We start from the raw sequence: 23,438 nt of genomic DNA, 5'->3' as shown, positions 1-23,438 counted from the left end.
TTCCCTACCAGCTGAGATGGACGCGGGTCTTCACAATTTATCTGCCCTATCTTAAGGTGAACAAAATGTGTCAGAATATAAACTAATCTCTATTAAATGATATTCCCAGTACTAAATAGGTCAGTTTGGGTTTTATGCTAAGAATTTGCAACTGTAAAAGGAATCACATCTGAAAACACACACTTCAGGCTGGGAATTTGAGATCTCTTAGGGAGGAAATTCATGCAGTTTGCTTCCTATGGCTTTGAGCCATACTTTCCAGTATTCATATTTTCCCAGTTTCTCAAACCTGAACAGTAATACAATATTAACCATACTATACATCAAGATAGTCCACTCTGTCTATTCCAGAAAAATAAAAATGAGGGTTTGAGTTAATAGTTCCTTTTTTCTTTACTGCTCTGCAGAGGCTAACAGTTATACTCTGTTTATTCACTGACATGAGAAAATACACTTGTTCAATAGCACTTCCCGCTTTTCACAGACATACATTGTGCTATCAGACTAAATAATTGGACAAACTGATTACATTTCTCAATGAAATAATTTTCTAGTGTATTGATTTTGTTTCTGACAAGATGCCCACAACTCTATGCATTAAGGATGTTCCTTGAGGTTTTAAAGTTATGACAGACAGGGAGAAGAAAAGAACAACTTTGTAAGAACAGCAACTTGTTGCATAAATGTATTATAAGAAGAAAGAGGCCAGGACCTTAAAAGTGCACAGAAAGACACGTAAAATTTAGTAATACTAGGAGTCTTAGTCATGTTTCTAGCTATTCATGAGGATTGTAATGGAATATAGTCTCATATAAAGAAAATTCCTAAGGGTAACCTTGAAGTAACTGAAAGACAAAAAATGGTACAAATCAAGAGTAAACACAGTGTTTCAGAAAAGCACACACCACTCACTTTTATAATAGCATCATAATATTTACTGTTACCCTCCTTTCCTTTTGTAAGGAGAATCCTTCTTGCACAAATACATTTATTATTTTTTTTTTGTTAAAAACTCCCATTTCTTTTCCCCTGTGCCATTGTAGATAAGGGTGGCGAGATGAGGTTTGTACTGAGCTCTTTATAGGTTTTCCCAAGACGCCATTGTATATTTGAACATCACTAGTTGTTCAAAATCTCTGTATTACTTTGAAACTAAATGTTAGTACTGAATAGCAGCTGCTGCTGTGCCCATTCCCACCAAATTTCATGTCCATTATAATTTATTAAGTGCTACGTTTGCTCTTTGGAAAATCATAGGTATGTGTACAGCTGTGAACTCACCTGTATCAAAAAAAGGTAAAATAACAAATCTGACAGCAAGCAGTTCGGTCATCACAGGCAACAGTTTTGAGCATAAGTGGGAGTCTTTCACAGATAAACTCAGGAGAGAAAGTTTGGCTGCACAGGAGCTCATTACAAACAAGAACTCCTCACATTCATAAGGAGTTGAACCTACGCAACGTTAGTGTGATCCAGGAAGATTTAAATGTGCAGCATTATAGCCTGACAGCACAAAAGACTGGCATGAGGGAAAAAACCAATACTGGTGAACAAGCTGATTGTCTAATGCTACCAAACAGCATTTAGCAGTCAACACAGTAGTCTTTTACACTTGTTCATATTTGATAAAAAAAAAACATAATGCAGATATAGCAAGATACAGAAATAACGTTTAAGCTAACCTATCACTTCTATAAACAAGACCTTACAGCAGCTAATGTTTTTGACATTTTCTGCAAATACATCAGAGATCTCAGGCACTAGATTAAGGTGCTTGACTTTGTGTTCTCATGCTACCACATGACACTGACATGATTTATCTACCTGTGTTAAGACAAGTACCTATATCACCGGAACCTGGAGCCCAGTCCACAATTGCTTCACTTTCATGGCAACAGCATAAAATGTGACGGATGCAGTGTCGATTCATTTCCAACTTACATTTCTGAAGTTCCTCCAGAGACCACCAGAAACATAATTCTGTGATATAGAAAGAAAAATGAAGCAGATTACTATGGAAATTAATATATTACTGAAATCTCATGAGTAAGACTCTCAGATACCCTCAGATAGGTGTTACCACATTAAATGAAAAATTATAATGATAGGGAAATGGAAATAATGAAGTGAAGAAAAGGGAAATTTTTGAAAGTTATCAATATTTTCTACTTTCTTTAACTCTTGTTGATCGCCCCTTTTTTCTTACAATACTCCTTTGAATTATAATTATCAGGTCTGTAGGAGATAATTATTTACTTGTCTTTAGTTAAGTGCTTCCATGCTCAGCCTTATAAAGGATGAGGCTGGTAACTCTTTCACTTATGGTTCTAAATGGATAAAAGAGAGCCCAACAACAACATTGTTAACTGTAACTTTAATAAGGAGAGTTTTGCTTAATTCACTACAGATCAAACCTTCATTTTCTGGTAAAAGAAAACGTTCGTAGTAGAGTGCCTTCTTATTGCTACTCTATTTTGTACCAGTTCTACAGTGCTCTCAAAAACTTTTGCATTTTTATAACTGGTCTGATTTACAACACTCATTAACACAGAAGAGAGTGCTTGCTTGAGGTCACATCTGAGCCATCGTTCAAATTCATTCATGGAATTTACTCAGGCAAGGGGTACAAAAATAAGCACGTCCCCTCTTACTCAATAACAAATATCCAGCCTCCACTTGACAGCTTGGGCGAAGCTGTCACATTTTCTTGGATGTGATCTCTACAGTTGTGTATCTTCATGTTGAAATGCAGAGAATGACTTGTGTAGATTATGCACTAAATCCATTAGCAGGTGGGCAGATTGTTGCTAATAGCCAATGTGCTTTTTTTGGATGTGATGAAAGTGGCATTTTGCTAATGTTGGTAACAGCTCACATGGCTTGTGATGCTGCTACAGCTGAAGAATGTCCCTGAATTTTAAATAATGAAGCAGACTGCTCTGCATTACAGGAGCCTCATTAGCTACCCACAATGACATTGCAAGGGAGATTGTTGAGGACTGTGTCAAGGACTGTCTAGAAAGGAACTGTAATTTCACTGTCTCAAGTACTCTTATTAATTCCCCTCACAGTAGTATCTGAGCACCACAATGCTTTTATTTTGTTTATTTGTCTTTAGAACATCCCTGGAATAAATGGGAAAGATTGGGAAATGAAGTAGAACATGACTGATCTTAATTTGCTCATGTGCTCAGAAGTACTTCTGGGCATCTGAGATGTACACTCAAGGTCACATTGGAGACTTTTGGTAAATAGAGAAAATCCAGCTTTGCCTTCTGGCAGTCAGCCATCTCTCTGAAAATAAAAACTACCCTACAAGAAGGATTCAAATAAAAGTTCAAGTGCAAAAATAAAAAATAAAATTAAAAAAGAGAAAAATGGCAACAATGGATTTACACAGAAAAATGGGATCATATAGTCTTTCTATCTCAACTTCTTCTATCAAATTGTGTTCATAAAGAATCTACATTGAACAACTTACACAAACAGAATATACTACACACCTGCTGAAATTCGTATTAGAAACTTGCTTTGTCATATCAGAGACTTTATTATGACAAGCAAAGTAAATATATTTAGATTTAAACATTAGAAATGTCCAAAAACTACCTTTAAACGCATAAAATATAATGCCTCAGATTTAAATAAAGCCTACATATCAGAAATGTGTGTAAGGCTATTTGCAAAATCACCACACCTTCAGACTTAGGCCATTAAGGATCTGGTCCAGGTGTCATGTAAGATGGCAAGAAACTCCTATTAACTTGAATGACATAATAGCAATCCATAAAATTGTGAAGGCTCAATGTTAGACTGCAGTCAAACATTTAAACGTATAATTCAGAGGTGCGGACAGAGGGTACAGCCAAGCACAGGAACTAGACCTAAATACTGCTTGTTGGAACTAGCCCGCAACATATTTTAATCTTATTGCTCACTTAACTACAAACCACATAACTACAATGACCATTTTGCTCTGTGGTCCATTAATACGGGTCAGACAATGCAAAATAATCTAACATTCACATTTTAATATCAATATCTAGGGTATGTGAAAGAGGTCGTTATCTAGACTATCTTTTTTTCCATTGCTTAAAGAAGAGTCTAGGGGACTCAGACTGGGTATATATAATGGAGAGCCAAAGTGAGGATGTTGATCATACTGGTGAGGATGTTCATATTTGCAGCTTTTCACAAATAGGCAGCACTTTCAAACTCACAAGGCAAAGAGCTTCAATACATTTTCACGAAAAAAACCCAGGGATAGTTCGTGAAGGAATGGAACAACATATAAATAGATGAATAAGGGCTCCATTATACAGATATATGTATTCCACCGATTAAAGATTAACACAAAAATCTGCTATTTCACACTTCCACTGCTATTTCTCCCCTTGTATTGAATGTTTATTCTATAGGCATACTATGAACACCACAACTCATAAATTATTTGAATGTAAATAGATTTATAGTAAGACAGGAAGGTTACTATATCTGCATCAAATTTTGTGTATGTTTATATTCTGGTTGGCACAGCCATTAGCAAACACTAGTCTAAATTATTTAAGGCAATCTCCGAGTCATCAACATTTAAAACCTATTAGTATGTATTAGAACTTTAAATTAATGCAAAGTTTACCTATCTGCATAGCCTTTAAAAAAATGTTTTGTTCTGTGCTCTTTTATTTGAAATTCACTTCAATTTGCTTCTGAGTGCAGTGCTTCCAGCTCTCATTTTAAATGCCAAAAATTTTATTTTAATAAGCTATAATTGAGGAATAGAAATGAACTTAAACCTGCCTATTAACTACATTATATTAGAGTTCTTGGTCTCTTCTTGTCTTACGGTTTTGGCCATAAAATGTTTTTTGAAAAGGACATGAATGTTCTCAGTTGTTCATGAAATACCCCTTCCAGGCCCTGAGATCTGTGACCTGTGCAGCTGTAAGTACAGCATGGAAACAACTATCTATCAAGATTTTTGTTCTTGTGTTGGTCCTGCTGCTGTGACCCTGGGGAAGCCAACTAGCTTCAGTATCCCCAACCAAATAATATAAAAGTAACTACCTGGAAAAGTACTTTCATTTCCACAAATGGAAAATTGCTACATCAGAATGAACATTAGTATTTATCACTGCTTCACATGAATTGACCTGTCTGAACGATCCTTACTCTGTACCGGTACCATTTTCATGGTGGGCTGCAAAGAATACAATAACGGGATAATACTACTCAAGAGTCAGGCTACAAAGGGTTTGATGCTGGAAAGCAAAACACTGTTTTTCTTAAAACATTGGAGTAAGTGATTTTAAAAGAACAACAATTAAAGTGGTAAAATTTGTTTTCATGGATTTAAACAACTTCCTGTCAAAGCAAATTTCAGGCAACTGCACCCACAAAACATTTTATCCCTTTTCCAGACATATAAGCCACAAGCACCGAGCAGAGCTTATAAACAGCAGTAGTAGGGTTAAAGGATGCCTGCCTAGTTCCTTGCAGGCAAGTTTTAATTCATCCTACTTAGCATCTGAGTAATAGCAGCAACACATTTTAATAATTTATGTGTTTGCATGTGGCTCCATGCAACCCTGTTTTAGCTCAGTTCCTTAGTCCTAAAAATACAGTTGTCTCCTGTTTAGTATGTCACTTATCCCCAAAATGATTATGTTTATTTTTGTCCTGAAAAATTAGTGGGGCTTTCCTGATAAATTCTTTTAAACATCGCTCTTTCAGAAACATAAATCTGATAAAAGAGTTTTGTACATCTGTATCATGCTCATCTCTTATTTCTCCAGACTCAGTGTTTGACAGCTGGATCATTCATATCCAGAGAAACACTGAAAATGCAGACACTGTCTGGCGCCAGGTGCACTGTGGTTACTGAGTCCCAGAATCACTGGGGTGGCATGCAGGACGTTCAATTATTCTAATGCAATCTCTTGCTGTTCTTGGATTCCAGCTGGAAAAGTCTACTAGGCTTGCCTGAGTGATGCTCACACACTGCTGTCTTTCTTACACATCTTTCTTTTTCCTGGTCCTTGAAATAAGCTGGAAAAATTTGTTGCATCCAATTAGTAACAATTAAGAATATAGCCAGGAACTGCAGGCTTATGGCCTGTATTAAAAAAAAAAAGTTTCTAGTTTGGATATCTTTTAAATTAATTATGGTACAGAATAATAAACTACGGCCACTGGCAGGTGATCATGGTGTTTGTTCTTTTTATCTCTCTGGTTAGCTATTTATTTACGGCAAACACCAAAAAGTATTTGTCTAGGAGGAGCCAGCCTGTTCTTAAGTGGAGCCACTGTGCTTTCAGGTTCATCAGATACTTAGAATTCAGCTTTCTAAAGAGAAAGCATGAGTAAATCATGTCACACTGAATGCTTGTTCATTCTGTTCAGCACCAACCTGCTAGCTTATTATACCTGCTGAAAACTGAGTGTACCTCAATGGGTAGCCTTTAAGAAAATATTCCAAAAATAATATGATTCCATGAAATAAACATTAGAATTCACGTAGGTAGAAAGCTCAAACGTCAGAGAAGTTTGATGTAACTCTGTCATCTTTACTTGTACACCACACCTATCAGTTTCTGAGGTGGGGGAAAAAAAGCTGCTCATCTGTACTGATGTGAAATTCAGTAGAGCAGCTTGCCAAGTGGTGATCTCTTGTGCATCTTCAGAGATCAGCTATCTGCAAAAGTAAAAATTTATAAGTTATTCCAGACCAAGTTAATTTGGGTACAAGAGCACCCTGGGTTCTCAGCCTGACCTCATACTGCTTAGTTCTGGAGTCATTCCTACAAAATCAGTGACACATGCAAGATCAGAATTAGAAGTTTCACTCTTACAAGGAGAAAAATTAATGAATTTTCCAGATTTTAAACTGAAACTGTAATTGATGTTAATACACAGGGAGAAATCATTGACTTGCTGCAAAAATGCTTCCACAGAGAAAAGGCTGCTGTTTCATTAGAGACTTTTCCTTACATGGCAGCTCTTGCCCCACAGTCTTCAGCATTTCTATTGAGTAATATTGATACAAGTTAGGGGAAAAGCCGACAGAAAACTCTCGTCCTACAGTGGATGTGATAAAGCCAGGAGGTAATTTGGACCATGGATTCTTTGCCAACAGATTATTTCTTTCTGTCATAAACTCTTTATTTGCTTCCATTTACTTAAAGAAAACAAAACCAGATGAAAAAAATAAATTGCAACCCCTGTTATTTTTGGCATGTATATGAACAGATGAATATGTAGAAATACTCAACTGGTAACTCAGGAGACAGACAGCAGACATCTGTTAAATTCATGCAGTTGATAAGGTAAGTAGTGACAATGTATGCTTCTTAAATAACCCCATAAAACTACACTCCAGACCTCTTCAGGGACACTTTCAGTCCTCACATTCTTCAGGCCTGGGGTAACCACTAAGTATGACACAAAGAACCAGTTGTGTAGGCTTGAAGATACCAACTGCCACCCAAAGACCTAATTTCACGTGAAGACTGAAAAGCCATGAGAGGGTGCAGTGATGGGCCTGGAAATTAATGAGACTCCACACTCAAAAGGGTCATAATTTAGTTGCTTGTTGCCAGAGATTTTTGTTAGCTGATTGCTTTGTCAAGAAGACAAATTTGTTCCAATTAATAGTTGATTTGTTTGTTTCAGCTTTTTAATAGGAACAGGCTCTTTATTTGAGAAAGAGAGACTGTGAAGTGTACGTAAAGGTCTGGAAAAATCAGCTTTTGCCCTAAGAATGATTAATCCTATGCAGCTGTTCTCCTGGACTATTTTCAAATGTGTTCAATAAACCTTAAAGATTTGTTACAGAGTGGTGACAGAATTATTTTGCTTGACTAACTTCACATTTTGAGGAACTGTGAAAGCCTAAAATTTCAGAGAAGATAGCTTGTACTGATTTGGATGATTAATAGGCAAGAAAGTTTTAAATGGAGAGCACCACCAGCTTTATAAGACACTAAACACCACCACTCCATTACTCACTCGCCTCTGCTAGTTACTCCTGCTTCAAGAAGCTTATTTTCCAAGGACTGCTGCACACTGCTTATTGTCTTCAGAACCTCTGCATTTCCTATCTCACATTTTCTTGGTATCACAGTCCTTTTCAGCTTAGTTTAAACCCATCTTCCTGATTTTCAGTCGTGTTCCTCCCAAAACAATTTCTAAATATTTTCAATTAATTTATCATACTTGCTTCAGCCGTTTCCTTCTGCTAAGCCGGGCCCCAATTCAAGGGGCCATTTAATTATCTTTAAATTTAATCATGTTTTTAAGCTTTATGAAAATCAATTTGTCATGGAAGCAACATTAACAAAAATGGACATAAATCCTTATTTAAACTCTTTCCTTACTAGGGATATCTTCCTAAATCAGTACTTCCATGTTGTGGTGTGACATTTTCAAGAGCACTCAAGTAATTTACGAAATCAAGTGTTGTTCACTTACAGGTTGGCATTTCTGAAAAATTATGCTCTTGCTGGATAAGGCTGGATTTGGAGACTGTTTTGAAAAGCTTTTGCTGAATTGCAGCTTTATTCAGTCCATTTCTTTCAGCACAGAAATATGTAGTCCAAGCTTTTTTATTTAATTCCGGCTCTCACATTTCTATTGGTAGCCACCATACACCATCTGCTTCCACCTGCTTTGTCCCCTTTTTCCAAAACATAAACCTTAGGTTTATCCCTGAAGAATATTGTCTAGTGGGGGATAAAAAAAGAAGCATTTCTTTTAAACATTCCTTATACTTGATGTCCTGGGACTGACTGGGTTTCATCCTAACTGCTGAACATCACAGCCTCTCACTAATAATATCCTTTCTGTTGTGAAACAGCCAGCACTGCATGGCAGCAGCCCAAAGCAGTTCTAACCAGCACACACCACTGAGAAGTGCTGCCTCTGTTCCGTACTCTGCATCTCTGCCAGTACAATCCAGTGTACTTTCCCTTCTTCTTCCTTTTATCCCGCTTTCCGCTGATGACCCTGTAAATAAGGCTAACTTCAAATTTTTCTGTAACAAACTGTATTCTCTTCCAGGTCAGAGTCAGTGGGCATTGTTGTTGTTCATGTCCATCACTTTCGCTATGCTTTCCCAAACATTTATCTCCTTTAAGAAAGCAGAGAATTTCACCTTAATTTTGTGTTGCTTTCCATGCCCTCAGATGCTTCTAGCTGTCAGGACACAGACAGAAAGTTACCTTCTGATTCTACCCCAAATATCTGTTTATTGAGCCTTTCACATCCCTACTCTGCAAACTTCATCAGCAAAATGCAGCTGGTGAAGGACGTATTGTGAGAAGGAAGCATTTCAACTGCCAATTCAGCTTGGTAAAGAATAGTTCTGACATTCCTGCACCTTTTACCATAAAAACATTAGACTTTATCATCTCCAAGCATCTATAAACTTTCCTAATTGAAAAATACCAGCAAAATTTAGTCCCTGGCACAATTCACTGGTGTTTGTGTGTGCTGTATGCCCTACACTTCTGTCAGTCTGATGAGTCTCCTGCATTTACAAGTGCTTATTTTCACAAGCAGCCTTAATTACAGGAACATTATATTATAACAACATATGTTTGATATCCAAGTTATCTGCCTGATAATTTATATGCTGGAAGATGCCACTACTATGCAATCAGAGATTGGAAAATTATTTCATGAGGCGTAGATAACCAAAGAACAGGAATTCAAATAACAAAATGCAGCTGTTTCAATAAGCTTAGAGCTTGAAAAATAATTACAGAAAAGTACTAGAGAACACACAAGGATGTTCAGCTCAAAAATTGACCACAGATAGGTCCCGCTAATCTCTTCACTCATTCCCAGAAAAGCACGAACAGTGCCTCATTTGTGATTTTTCCCTTAAAACTGAATTGCTATGTCTGTTTTGCAGCATCCTGTGAAAGAGTCCACTATATACTAAATGCACATGGAAGATGAAATGTTCTGGAAAGCAAAGAGCAGCAAAATTTTCCAGATGGTTATCGATCAAAACCATTCACCATTTTCCAATGTGTTTAATCAAAAAATTAAAACAATTAAGAAAGCATTACAACTGAACTAGATTATCTTTAAATCAATACTTTGCATTTAAATGTATTCAACTCTAAGTGTAATTAGAATACTTTTAAATTAAAAATAATCACAATTCTAAATTACATTACTGTATTTTTGGACATGGAAAAGGTTTCATTTCCCCTCCCAAACACCATTCTTTTTCATTTCACTAGAATGACTTCAGGCTAGGACGAGTTGCCCACTTGATGTTCCCATTTCTTTACTGGCCTTTGAAGAAAGAGATGAATCATCTAAGTTAGACAAGATCTCAAGATGCATATAAAATATCAATAGGAAGAGTTAAAAAAAAAAAAAAAAAAAGAAGCAGCAAAACTTTTTTCTCTTACATGAATTTCATTTCTCTAAATGGAAGTACAATCTTGTTTCTCTACGGCAGAACAGCAAGTTCTTGGCACAGAATTCAATCGCATTGCTTGAAAACTTTGTGGTTAAACAAAATTCATCTGGCAATGTAGCAAGGCTTACTCTGAACACTGAGACTCAATTCTAGTGTGCTCCCACAGTGAAATAAGAACTCCCAAAACAGAGGGCTGAACATTTGGGACATCAATTTTTCAGCTATCAGAAGCTAGACTCTCCTCATGACACAACATTACTGACCGCTGAGTGGCAGTGTAAGGAAAACAAAGCCAAAAAGAAACTGAAAATCCATGTGGTCTTTCAACTGAATCCCTTACCATCACAGAAAATACCTGAACATTCAAACAAAATATCCCCACTAGGAGACAGATATTTTAGCAGACAACATGCGCTGATGTACCATACCACATCCTGGCCATGTCAGCTGTTTACAGTATTTCATATACAAAGCATTTAGTAATGATTCCACATCTGTATGTCAACTATGTTCCATGTTTAAGAAAGGATTAGAAAATCCTTAGGCTTCCTTAAAAAAAAACTTCAGAGGAAGGTTGTGGTTTTCTGCTAGATTATACAGGACTTTTCCCTAAAATCAAAAGGACTTTAAATCCATTTGTCAGTAAGATGGATATCGTTTAAAGAAACAAACAAATAAAACCAACCCAACCCACTGCATTCAAGGCCAAGTGAATATTCAGAAAGTAATGACAATAAAACCTTTCTGAGAAAGGGGATGGAACTGAGGAAATGTACAATCTACAAAATGCATTGTGACCTACACCGCTCTAATAAGAATAATTGCCTACAACACAAACCTTGAGTTGTTTTCCAATAACATTGTGGGGGAAAAAAAACACAACCAAAAAAAAAGTTTTCTGAAACACAGAACTTTACAAATACTTTAAAAAGAGAGCAAACTCCAAGTAAAACCAAACAAAAATCAAAAGAAAACTTCAACCAGGCTAATAGTTAAGTACTTGCACTAAGACTGACTTGTGAGAGCCCAAAAAAGACATAATGGGCTACCATTCATAATCTAGTAAATGCTGAAATGAAATACTAGTGTTTCCAAAAGGATTTCACATACAGTCTCCTGATTCCTCAGCTAGCGCTCTTCCCTTTGGTCAGTAAATACTTATAGGGATAAGCAGCACAAGAGGAAGCTTTAAAAATTGCACATGAAAAATGAGAAAATGTTTCTTATTTGCAAACAGCTAATTTGGGAAAAAAAGTAAAATGGGTAAGTGAGGAAGACTCATTGCATTGCAGAGCATGCAGAAAGGTGGTAACAGATGGCTGGGTGCAAGAGTCCATAGGCTAGAAAGACAAAAGCGACACAGAAGTCTCTTTCAAGATACAGTATGTATCTGCACAAAAGACGAATGCTTCCTCCCCTTTGCTGCATCTTAACATGTGGTTTCATCTTCACCTTAAACCCATCTGAACTCAAACTCATGTCTGTATGCTCCTGCCCTTTTTTGTGTCATCACCAGCAATCATTGGTACATGCTAAGTCAGACCAACTTGCTGATACAGCTGAAATTTAATTTGTTTTCTTCCTCTTCTGCTGCCTGCATGGCCACACAACTGCTAGCACCAATGCAGGGAAGGCAGTGCACAATCATTTCTGTGGATGAGAGGAAAAGATTGGATTGCCCTTTCCAGCAGCTGCTACAGTCTCTTAGTGTGATTTATGACAGTAAACCTGGGGAAGTAGGATCATAGAATAACCACATTTTTCTAACCTTTCCTATTACTCCAAATTATGAGAAACCTGAAAAACTCAGCCAGAGGAGCTGCAATGGAGTACAGCACAAGCCACCTAACATCAGGAGGCATTCCTCCAAAACAGGCAGCTCAGTACATTCATGAACTTTCTGTGCAAAGTGCTGAATATATGCCGTATTTCACTTTTTGGAATTAATTAAGCAACAGACATAACAGGACATGAATCATGATGTCATAATTTATGAATAGGGTGTTGTAAAACCTGAAGCCAAGTACAGAATATTGATGCAATTAGGCAAAAATTAATAACACACAATTATCATAGCATAGCCTCTCAAGTGAAATTGGAAAAGGACACCATAAATGAAAAAAAGACTAAAAGAAAACCCCAAATATTTGTTAAGTCTGCCTAAGCGGGCTGTGCTGGGTTATTAGAATTGCTGACAGCTGATGCTGTGCACCAACAACACTGGGTATCTCCCCTCTGTAGTAACCGATGAGCTCATGGCCTCTTGCCATGTTGTACGATCTCCTCAGGATCAGCTTGAATGAGGTTTGAATTATTTAACAGCAACTCATGATTTCACTCAGGAAAAAAAAAAAGTCTGAAGATGATGCCACCGGCCACAATCCAAGTTGGATTCCTGACTTTATGTATGTACCTACAGGCATGCCAGAAAAATACAGCAATAACATGAAGTATACCAAAACAATCGCCCCATTTCCCACTCTCCTACATTGCAGTTAAGGCTATAAGAAGCTGAGCAGAAAAGTTAAATCCAGCTGTGGAGAAGGACAGATTAAAACTGTGCCTGGCCTGAGCTGAGAAGTAGAGAATGACTTTTGCATTTCCCCTTTGATTTTGACAAGGGTGGACAGACTGAAGGGATTAATTACACCCAAAACTTAAAATTTTTAACAGTTTATGCTGCTTGAGCCACTGCTTGGCCAAATCCTTCTTATGGGTCAGGACAGACCACCAAACCCACCATGCAGTTACCCAGGGAGGGCAAACATCCCCGAGCACGTTATGGGGGTATCTGTACCCCCTCAGCTCAGCCTCCTGTGTCTGAGGGGGGCAGCCCCTCACCTCACAGGCACCCCCCACCAATGCCCCTAGGAGAAGGTTGGACCATCCCCACCTCAGGAGTATCTGCTGTGCTACTCTTTGCTGGGAAAACACTCATTTCTCTTCTTTACATTAAAAGCTGCATTCCCCTCCCTGGCACAGGCGTTACACTCGCACTGCCCCCCCAGGGCCATCTGGCACTTGGTGGGGACTCCCCCCAGCTGGGGGGCTTCACAAGGTCCAGCTTCTTTTCCAGCACCACCTGGGCTGCCTGCCCTCAGCCCCACACACAGGCACAACTGAACCAGATCCTGCCCTCCCGCCCTCTCACATCCACCAGCTTTCCCTCCTCTGGAGAAAAACCAAGCGCCCCTCCAGCAAGGACAAAATGTATTTGCGTCCTGACCCGCGGCCCACCATCCCCTCAGGTCGCCAGCCCGGAAACACGTTTACCCTGCGGGGGCCGGCAAGACTGGGAGATGGCGGCCCTGCTCCCCCGCCATGACTGACCCAGCAGGCCGTGTGGGGAAGCACCCCCTGCCCCGGCCACAGCGGCCACCCAGGCACCGAGCCACAGGCTGTGCCAGCAGGCAGGAGCTCCTGAGGCAGGGGGATCCATTTCACCCCCTTGCCTCAATTTATCTGCGCACTGAATCTGTCTAGCCTGCCTTCCCCTTGCCGCAGCGTTATACTCACAAGTGATTTGGGCACTACCACAGAGCTTCCCTCCCACTAACACCTCCGAGGCTGAGGAGTTTCCCACCAGGCAGTTTCCAGGTGTGACTTTCCTCAGACAGGCCGGGAGGCAGCAGGCGGAGGGGGCTCAGCAGGCAGGGACAGCAGCGCTGCGGCTCCTCCAGGCCACGTCACCCCGCCCCTTCCCACCTCCCGCACCTCCACAGGCCCCCATCCGCAGCTCTGACTTTTCATCATTTAAGACATTTTCAGCTGAAAGACCCACAAAGACATGGCTGCTGTACAGTCTGACCCTGCCCAGTTGTGTCGCTTCACCTTAGGGACTAGAGAATAGTCCTTCTGTCCATATTTTGTAACCTAGAAATATACCCGAGGGGAACGGGGTGCAAGGAGCAGCTCACATTTGTGACTGAGAGTTGCCAATATAACAGGCCTGGGAATGAGGCAGGTACCATCTAAAACCAGGCCGAGAAGTGGGGTTGTATCAGGCTCCCGTGGGTTTCACCCAGCACCCAGGGCAAGGCCACCTCGCCTGAACGTCACCTGTGAGCAGAACAGCGGGCAGGCAAGGGGCCACCACCGCTGCCTGTGCCCACACCATGCCAAAATGACACCGAGCAGTCACCCCTTGGTCTAAACCCAAAGGGAGCGTAGACTGAGTATGAATGTGTTTTGTAAGCTTTAAAACAAGCAGAGGTTTTAGTTTTTATGGAATGGCGTTTTGCTATGTGACATGGAGGGAGAAACCAAGAGTTCACCAGAGGTGGAGACCTGAAAATTTATGGGGTGGTACTGAGAGCTGAAGGCTTTAGCTAGTGACCTGCCACACTTCAATGATTTTTTTGTTATCCTCAAGTGAAAGAAACAAAACATAAAATGCAGAACAGAGACAGAAAAGAGATATATTTTTAAGCTTATCCCCAAAGAGTTGAAGAATCGTCTCTATGAGGAAGTAAGGATAACGACAGCTTTTGTTTGGTTTTGCATTTCCTGATCTATTTTAGATCGTGGTTATATCTGACTGGAAATAAATTAAATCGTAACGTGAGAATGCTAATACAGAAGGGCAGGAAGCAAGCAGGATCTTTCAGAGGCAAGCTTTGCCTGTAGCTCCTGCGGAGGGGCGTACTATCAGAAGCCCACCTTGGTCTTCTGCCTCCCACTGTGGCAGGCAGCAACGAGCGCTCGCCAGCAAGCTTGCAGCCAGCTGGTAGGCAGCGATTCACAGAGTGTTGCTCCTGGAGTCCTCCCTCATCACCTGTGCTGAGCCAGACTTCATCTGGCCAAGCATATTTTCAGTTTCTGCTGCTAACAAAGCATTGGGTAACCCTGTCAAGGTGCTAAAACATATGACCTTGCTTCCTAAAGAGATACGTGCGAGGCTGCCAAGCTGTAAGAACCAGGCATTTCCTGAGAACCTGTGTGCACATAAGTCAGTCACAGCACCCTACCAGTAAAATCCTATAGAATCAACACAGTCTCATTATTATAAATCTGTTAGCATGTAGGATCAGACCCTGTAGGAACAAGAAACTGATGCTTAATGGAAGCTACCCCAGAAGTGCTTTGTAACCTCAAGTACCTTATTTACCATGTTCACCAGCCATCCTTTTATCTTTCAAACTACTTTCAAGGCACCAAAGGGTGGTACACCTTTAGAAAAATTATTTCATCTATAAATTCCTTGGAAATAGTGACTAGGTATAAACATCTTTAAATGCGGGAGTGGCCAAGGTACGGGCTTGAGCCAGGTAGAAATCATCTGTGGCAAAACTAGAAAGAACTTCTCTCTGTGTTTTTAGCAAGCGAGTGTTTTCTATATACTGTGCATTGCAGTAACTACTTTTCAGTTCAGCGCTCTGTCTTTGGAGACAACCACTTGTAAAGCATTAACTCGGTACAATTATCCTTCCAAACTGCAACACCCTCTACAGACTTGATAAGACATAAGAAAGATGGGACAAAATTAAAGGCTGCTAATGTTAGATTTCTGGTGTACTGCTTGTAAATATATTCACGAAATATAGTCAAATAGAAATGCATTGATAATGCCTCAATGTTTTAGTCAGAAAGCATGCATGTGGATAGAAATAAATCAATGCAGTCAACTACTGAGGAGTGCACAGTAACAGCAAGGTCACGATTGAAATAAAATTTGTAAAAACCAAATTGCTAGAAGATCTTAAATTTGGCATTTCATCTTAAAGAACCTGCTCAATATTCTTTAGAGATCATCATAATGACTGCAATACATCATTGGGTCAGCAGAATACTTTACTATACTTGGTAACAAAGCTCCTCTTCTCTTCCCGCCCCACCCCATTACCTTCTCTCTTCTGGTTCCCTTCCTCAAACACACACTTTAGTTTACCAGTCTTCTCCACCTCTGTCTCACATACTTCTTTTGAAGTTTGTTTTAAGATGCAAAAAAGAAAGCACTATTTTTACTTTGGTAAATAATTAGAACTAGTACCTGATGGCTTATTTTAGAAAATGACCGCACCCTCAGCAAAGTGCATGTTGAGTGAATAAGCACTGGCTGCCGACAACTGAAGAGGTTATCCGCAAGCAATGATTACTGAAAAGTACTTCCACTTGAGTTCAATGGTGTTTGAAGTTTCCTTGGTGGTTTGGTTGGGACTGTCAAATCATGGTTTATCAAATTTACAAAAGAACTGATTGGGTGATAGGTAATGAGGGAGAACAGGGCAGTTGTACAGAAAAATTTGGATCACTTGGAGACTAGATCCATTCACACACAAAGGTGATGAAAAAGCCAAAGTTAGGTATCGAAGAAGACATCAGGTTTTAATTATGAGACGAGAGACTTTCAGGAAGTAGCAGCTAAAAACCATGAGGGTCGCAACAGACATGCAGCTAAAATATGAGTTTCCAAAGCCATGCCATGGCAAATGAAACGAAGAAATGACAGTGAAGGAAAGAAAGGGCCGAATTGTTTTACCTGGCAGGAGACCACTGGCTGACAAAACCAGTTTTATTAGAAGGTAGAATCTGGCACATCGAAAGAGACCTGTTTCCTTAGAAAAGTTTCCAAGAGATGTTTCCTTAGAATTTGAGGTTTAACTGTACGGTTAGATGATCAAAAGATGACCAAATAAATTGTGGCTCATTTACAACGTGTATGTATCAGACTGGTAAGACAATACTGAGTGCTACATCATTCTTCAATTCCATACAAAAAGAACCACCAGTGGCAAGCAGCTCAAGGTACATAATTTTAGGTAGGGGAAAAAAACCTCAGCATTAATTGCTTTTGTGCACAACTGGAACAAACTATAATAAGAAATAGTGAACAAGAAATACATTTATCGTCTTCTAGTTAAGCATCATAGTCCAATAGAAGGGTTTTAACTTGCTAAAGTGAGATGTTATGACCTCCATAAAACTGTTAGATTAAATGAGCTAAGTTTCTTCTCCACTTAAAAAAAATAATCTGTGAAACATCTGATTTCTCTCCCCCTTCTATTCCCATGTGGGTGCTATGAAAAAAAAAAACTGTTCTCAAGAAAATCTTCCTTCATCATTTTCCCTCCTTCACCAGCAAGGGCAAGCAGCACAGCTTGCCAAAGAAACACAAATTTTCTTTGCATTGCTTAATGTGTATTGCAGATAACGATGTTCTGGGACCTCCTTGCTCTGCTTGTGCTGCAGAGACAGAGCAAACATCTGGCAAAGGGACCTTGGGAGAGCTACAGGTGGCCAAGAGCAGCTTCGCTTGCCTGGAATTTCTTGAGTTAGGAACCACTGACAGCTGAAAATCTGCTTTGAGTTTGACAGAGGAACTCAAGAGATGTGTGCTGGAGCTGCGTTTCCCATGCATTGCTTAGCAATTCCTATTAAGAATGAAATTGGAATTTTGATCCAACTTAGCCTGCCAAGACATGTAGGTCTTGTGATTCGAAGAACCCATCTCTGCGATTTATAAATTCTGTTTATTTGCATTCTCCTTACCATTTGACACCTCTTCTGCAAATAGAGGGAGTAGCACTTCCAGATAAGCCTGAAGCCAACAGTTTCTTGCAGAAAAGGAGCAAAGGACTTTCTCTAGAACAAAAGAAAATGAATCATTGTGCAATAACCTATAAATTCCAGGAACTGACAGCATAAGAGAGGAACACAGAGGGCATAATTCTGTGCCAGGAGACAGTTTCTGACTAAAAGCTGTTGGATAAAGAAAAGTGAAAAAAACATCTGCAATTTGAAATAAAAGCTTTGCTACGCAAATGTCACTGCATCCTAAACACTGCAGCCTAAACTAAAGAAAAAAAAACACAACATAATACCTATCCATAGCCGATGATGGGTAGGAAAGTAAAGCCTGGAAATACACCTAAGTTTTCATTTGTTTTGTCTGTTTCTCCACTACTTTTGTGCTACCCAAAGTGAGCAGTAACCTTTTAGAAACCCTTGCTAAACTCATGGAAAGTCTGCTTTCAGTATTACATGTTCTAACGAGCAACGATAAATCTAGATATGACTCCCAGGTGAGCTTCTGGAGACTTCATGGAGTTAGAAATTACTTCTAGTCGCAAGGATCTGTAGGCAGAGGGCTCCCATTTCCATTACAGACCAACAGAGACCTTTCAGCCAAGAAACATAGTCACAGGTTGACAGTGTTGGCCTATGCAGGCCAAGGGAAGCCGAGACTTCAGACTGTGCTTCAGCAGAACAAGACCAACTGCTATACAGAAAAGTGCCTTTAACTGACTCTTTGAATCTGTGGACAAACCAGGGAGCTGGGTGACGGGCAAACTGGAAGTGTGTGGATGGGATGGCTGGCAGAATAGAAAATAAAACTATTGCACTCAAATTGTAAGTTCACTATTAGTCTTCTAACTGGTAAAAACAGATTAGGAGCAATTTTGCTTTGTCTGCCTTTTCCTTCTCTCTACTGTACTTAAAAGAGTGCTTTGGAAGTCTTTTTTCCTTGTTTTTACTCCATTATACAAATTCATAGCCAGCTCCTACCATGTTTTTCCAAGACAGCAGAGCATGTGTAGGCCTAGGAAAACATTCAAACAGGAGCTCTGTGCAAACAGCAGAGAATTTAAATTCTCAGAACTCATTTATGTTTGTTTTCTTTAAATAGGAAATCATGAAAGGGAAAGATCTTGATTAAATATATGACATCTGCTCTTTTTAGTTAACTTCTATGTAGAAGCGATGGTGTGAATGTACACATGATTACTGCGGGGTATAAACAGAAGTGAATTTACAGACAAAGATAATATCTTTAATGAGACTAATGCTATACTCTAAAAGCCAGACCAGCTTGCCGGATATGCAGGCTGAAGCTTTGATCCTCAAAGCAAAATACAACTTGAAACTAGGGACACACATTTAACTTATGCAAGTTAATTCATTACATCAAAGAAGTTTGTACCTGCAACTATGTAGGGGGAAGAATATCACAAAGAAAAAATTCCATTGAGTCATTAGTTCCTCTTAAGACAGGGGAAAGACAGGTTTCTCAGAAAACAAAGGAATCTGCTAGTGGTTCAGGAACATGAAAAATTGTAATAGGGCACAGAAGAAATACAGTTGACTCTAAAATTTCTGCGTAGCAGAATTAAGTTTAAACAGTTCCTCTGTGTCGCAGCACTCTCCAAACTAGCTGGCTGCAACAAGGTCTTTTACCATTACATACCAACATACCCTTCATGCCAGTCCCTCTGCTGCCTTCTCCTAGTCTCTCCTGTCCCAGGGCGTGTGTTCTCTCTCTTCTCTCTGTCTCTTCATCGCCTGCTCTCTCTTCCTTGGCTGCCCAACCTCTTACCAGAACCAGCCACAGCTGCATCTTATCTACATCAGCCAACCCACCGCCCTTGAAGCCAGCCCACAGCTGTGTATTATCAATGTTAATTAACCCAGCTTCATTCCTTTACACTAATGTGAATTTAACTTTGAAAATTGGCATTTGCATTTCACTGAAGAAAAATTTTTCTGTTTGGAAGTGTCTCTTCTTTTCAATTTCAACCAGTTGGTCTCATAAAAGACACCATTTTCCCCTCTGGATTCCTTAATTATAGCAAGACCACAAAAATATACAGGTTCAGTAAGGAAACTCACAAAAGAAAAAAGAGTATTTTTTTATATCTCTACAAGTAAATTCCAAAACCAGAAAAAGCAAAGAAAACCTTAAAGGCTTAATTAAAATAAATAAACCCACACACACACAAAAAAAAACCCCAAAAAATAAAAAGAGGGCATGATCTGATGTGTCCTTCCTTTTTCAAAGTCAAAAAGTTCCCAGATCCAAAAGATGGGTATTTCAAAATGATTAGGAGCATCTCCTTATGCTCAATGAGACACACATTTAGGAGATCTTTCTGGAGATAAAAAGGCTGTTGAATTGTTGGGGGGGGTTTTTTGGGGGTGTGTGGGGAGGTGGGAAATCACTTATTTCTGCTTTCAACACAGAAGACACAACATTCTAGATCCTAGGAGAGCTGCCCATTTATAACCTGTTATTTGACAACTAAAACCATTTGTTCCCACTTCTGTGGGGGATGAGAATACCAAGTAATGCAAGAAAGCAGGCTCTCCAGATCTCTATTTTCAGCAGGAAGCTGGAGGGTCATGGATATCAAAGAGGAAGAAGTTTCTGAATTATAGATATTATTTTTTTTTTTTATGTCAGAGTCATCATCGATAGTAAAGTACCGTATAACATTCTTTAGTGGAAGAGAGTTAAAGATGTAAGAGGTACTAAAATACGGAGTTTTAAGCCTCAACAATAAGCAGCTCTATTATTAGAAGTCATACGTATTCCAATCTTTTGCAACGTCCTTTGTGACAGCTCAAAGAACTTTGATCTAAAACAAATCCTTACTTGAAGTACTGCTGATCCCTCTGAGAAGACAAACTAAACTAAGCTCACTGAAGGTTAAAGCACCCACAGCGATTTTCCAAGAGTGATATCCCAGTAGAAGAGCCAAGAGAAGTTGCATATCACAGGCAAACAAGATGCACAAGACAAAAGGCATGTTAGCTGCAAGCTACCAGTGGTCTCTTGTGTATACGTGCAGAATGAGGCCATTGAGGGGCACTGGGCTTAATAACTGGACATTTATTAAATTAAAAATAAATGAGGTCAGTTTAACAGAGACATGTCTCTCAACATGCTTTTGAATAGGCTCTTGGGGTCATTAACAGTTAAGTTCAACAGTAAAGATTCGCTCCCTGATGTGGATGGTGAGGAAAGAAATGAAATTACAAGGTAGCAAAGTCAATATAAACAACAAGAAATACTTTCCTTCAGACATGGCATGGCACACGCTGCCACTGGAAAATATGAAATGTTTATTTTCATGAAGCTTAGCTTGGGAAACACAGTCTGATTCCCAAATACCATCAAGGTAAAAAATGAAGCAAGATTAAAAACAATGAACAAGTGGATTGAATGTTTTTGTTTGTATCAGAAAACTTAGGGACAAAGAAAAATGGGAAAAATTATAAAGTCATGTTTCAGGGCTCACACCAGCCTTTATTACAGACTAGAAGGCAGCTGGTGATTAAATTGCATCTATCTACAGAAGAGATGCAGTTCTGCTACCTGAGGTAATGCTCTGGCTGTTATCAGAGTTCCTGCACTAGAACCACGGAAATCAGAACCACGGAAACTAAGCTGGGTTATAGGCCATTTGTTTCCTGCAGACAAAGCCACTCACACCACAGTGCAAGATTTTTGAAAGAGCCAAGTATGATGTTGCCCATAAGCTCAGTACTGTGACCCATGAGTTAGCCAAGACCAGCAACGAGCCTGCAAGATAAGTTGTGGGTGCCCCATCCCTGGCAGTGCCCAAGGCCAGGCTGGATGGGGCTTTGAGCAACCTGGTCTGGTGGAAGGTGTCTCTGCTCATGGCAGGGGAGCTGGGAATGGATGATCTTTCACGTTCCCTTCCAACCCAAAACATTCTATGATTCTATGATGCTCCTGTGTAACAACTGTCATGGAAAGAGAAGTCCTTGTTCTGCTATGCCAGCCACAAATAAACCAACAAGTTCATAGCTATTTGGTACCAGTGACTATGCAGCTGGAGAGGTTATCTGCATTACAGCAGCACTGCAGAAGTAATTACAGTATCAGATGTAAAACAACAGTCCTGCAAAGCAATTAGAACCTACACAAGCACTAGCCATTAAAGATGGAAGAAAAATTACAGCTGGTTTGGATGTACACAAGAAAATGATGGGGGAAAAAAATCATCAAGGTATCAGAGTTTCTGGCAGAACCTGGCTTTCACCCTCCATCTTCTGTAGGCCCATTTAATACTCAAAACGTCCTTTCCTTTTTTAAAGGGCTTTGTCTAATGGAGGGTTTTTTTATGCATTTAGATGATAGAACATGGGAAACATTTTTAATAGCAGCAGCACCTGATGCAAGGCTTTGTTTACCAAGGTAGTTTAATTTGGGGGGAAGTTTGGTTCTGGTTTGTTCCATCTTGAGACAAGCCCTGATAGATACAATACTTGGCTCAGGAGGATCCATATCCTATTAATTCCCAAGAATGACATGCAGTAAAAATCTATCTATAAATAAGGTAAAACTCCAGCTCCAAAATAATGCCACAGGCACCTTTACTATGCTTGAGAAGTCACTTCCAAATGCATATATTGAAATTCTGGCCCCATGCCTTAGAGCTGTTCACATTTTGCTACACAAGAAGCAATGCACTTGCCAAACTGATTTTCTCAGTGAAAAGAAAAAAGGCTGAAGCATTTTGCCAATAAAAACATGCATTAGTTTCCCAGGCATGTATGCACCAGTTACTTGTGTCTGTTAATATTATGTGCAATATGAACATTTCATTCATTAAAAAACTGCATTTTCAGGTGGAGCTTGCAATTTGAATAACCTTATTTAATACCTTTTTATTTTTAGAAAATAAATAAATATGGAGGAAGCTGATCCAGGCACTGCTGAACAGATGCTGACCTCAACTAAGGGCCTCTATAATGATGGCTTATGACTGGTATTTCAAACTGTCAGTAGAACCTTCAGCACACGAAGGCTCTCAGAAGCATCAGCTCTTTTCGTAGGTTTGTTTTTGTGGGGTTTTTTTGCCTTTCCTTAGAAGTCTGAAGACACCTGCCTTTTGTGTTGTAGTTTTCAAAAAAGCCAGAGAAACAATCCCAGAAAAATCCCAGAACATAGCTGTCTCAACTCTAAGTACCCCCTAATATGTTAAAGTTACTAAAAACACGAGCTCTACTTATACATCTATGTCACACTAGAGGCTACAAAATGTACAAAATTTCACAGTGACACAAATGAAACTAGAAGTATCTGATCCTGACACCTATTTTAAACAGGATTTGCAGAGATACCTCCACATTGAAATGCAGACCCTTTTAAGCTCAGCCATTTATTAATCACTTCAGATATGCTGACACTGCTGTCTCGCTGCTGCCTGGCACAGTAAACCACCCCATACTGAGCTCTGTTCTGCCAGTTACTGGGCTT

At 39.5% G+C, this 23,438-nt stretch overlaps 1 protein-coding gene across 2 annotated transcripts in view; it reads right to left on the bottom strand.

Moving 5' to 3' along the window:
- Positions 1-23,438, bottom strand: part of SPSB4 (splA/ryanodine receptor domain and SOCS box containing 4) — a 344,833-nt gene that overhangs the window by 226,592 nt on the left and 94,803 nt on the right. Inside the window, exon 4 of one of the 2 annotated variants that reach the window (XM_080410339.1) lies at positions 1,825-6,694. The gene's annotated coding sequence lies outside the window, so the exon portion shown is untranslated. The remainder of the gene's footprint in view (positions 1-1,824; positions 6,695-23,438) is intronic. The other variant, XM_080410338.1, reaches the window with a different exon arrangement.

Source organism: Falco punctatus, assembly GCF_963210335.1.
Source record: "Falco punctatus genome assembly, chromosome: 13".
Classification (NCBI taxonomy): domain Eukaryota; kingdom Metazoa; phylum Chordata; class Aves; order Falconiformes; family Falconidae; genus Falco; species Falco punctatus.
This window is presented reverse-complemented; position numbering and strand designations above follow the sequence as displayed.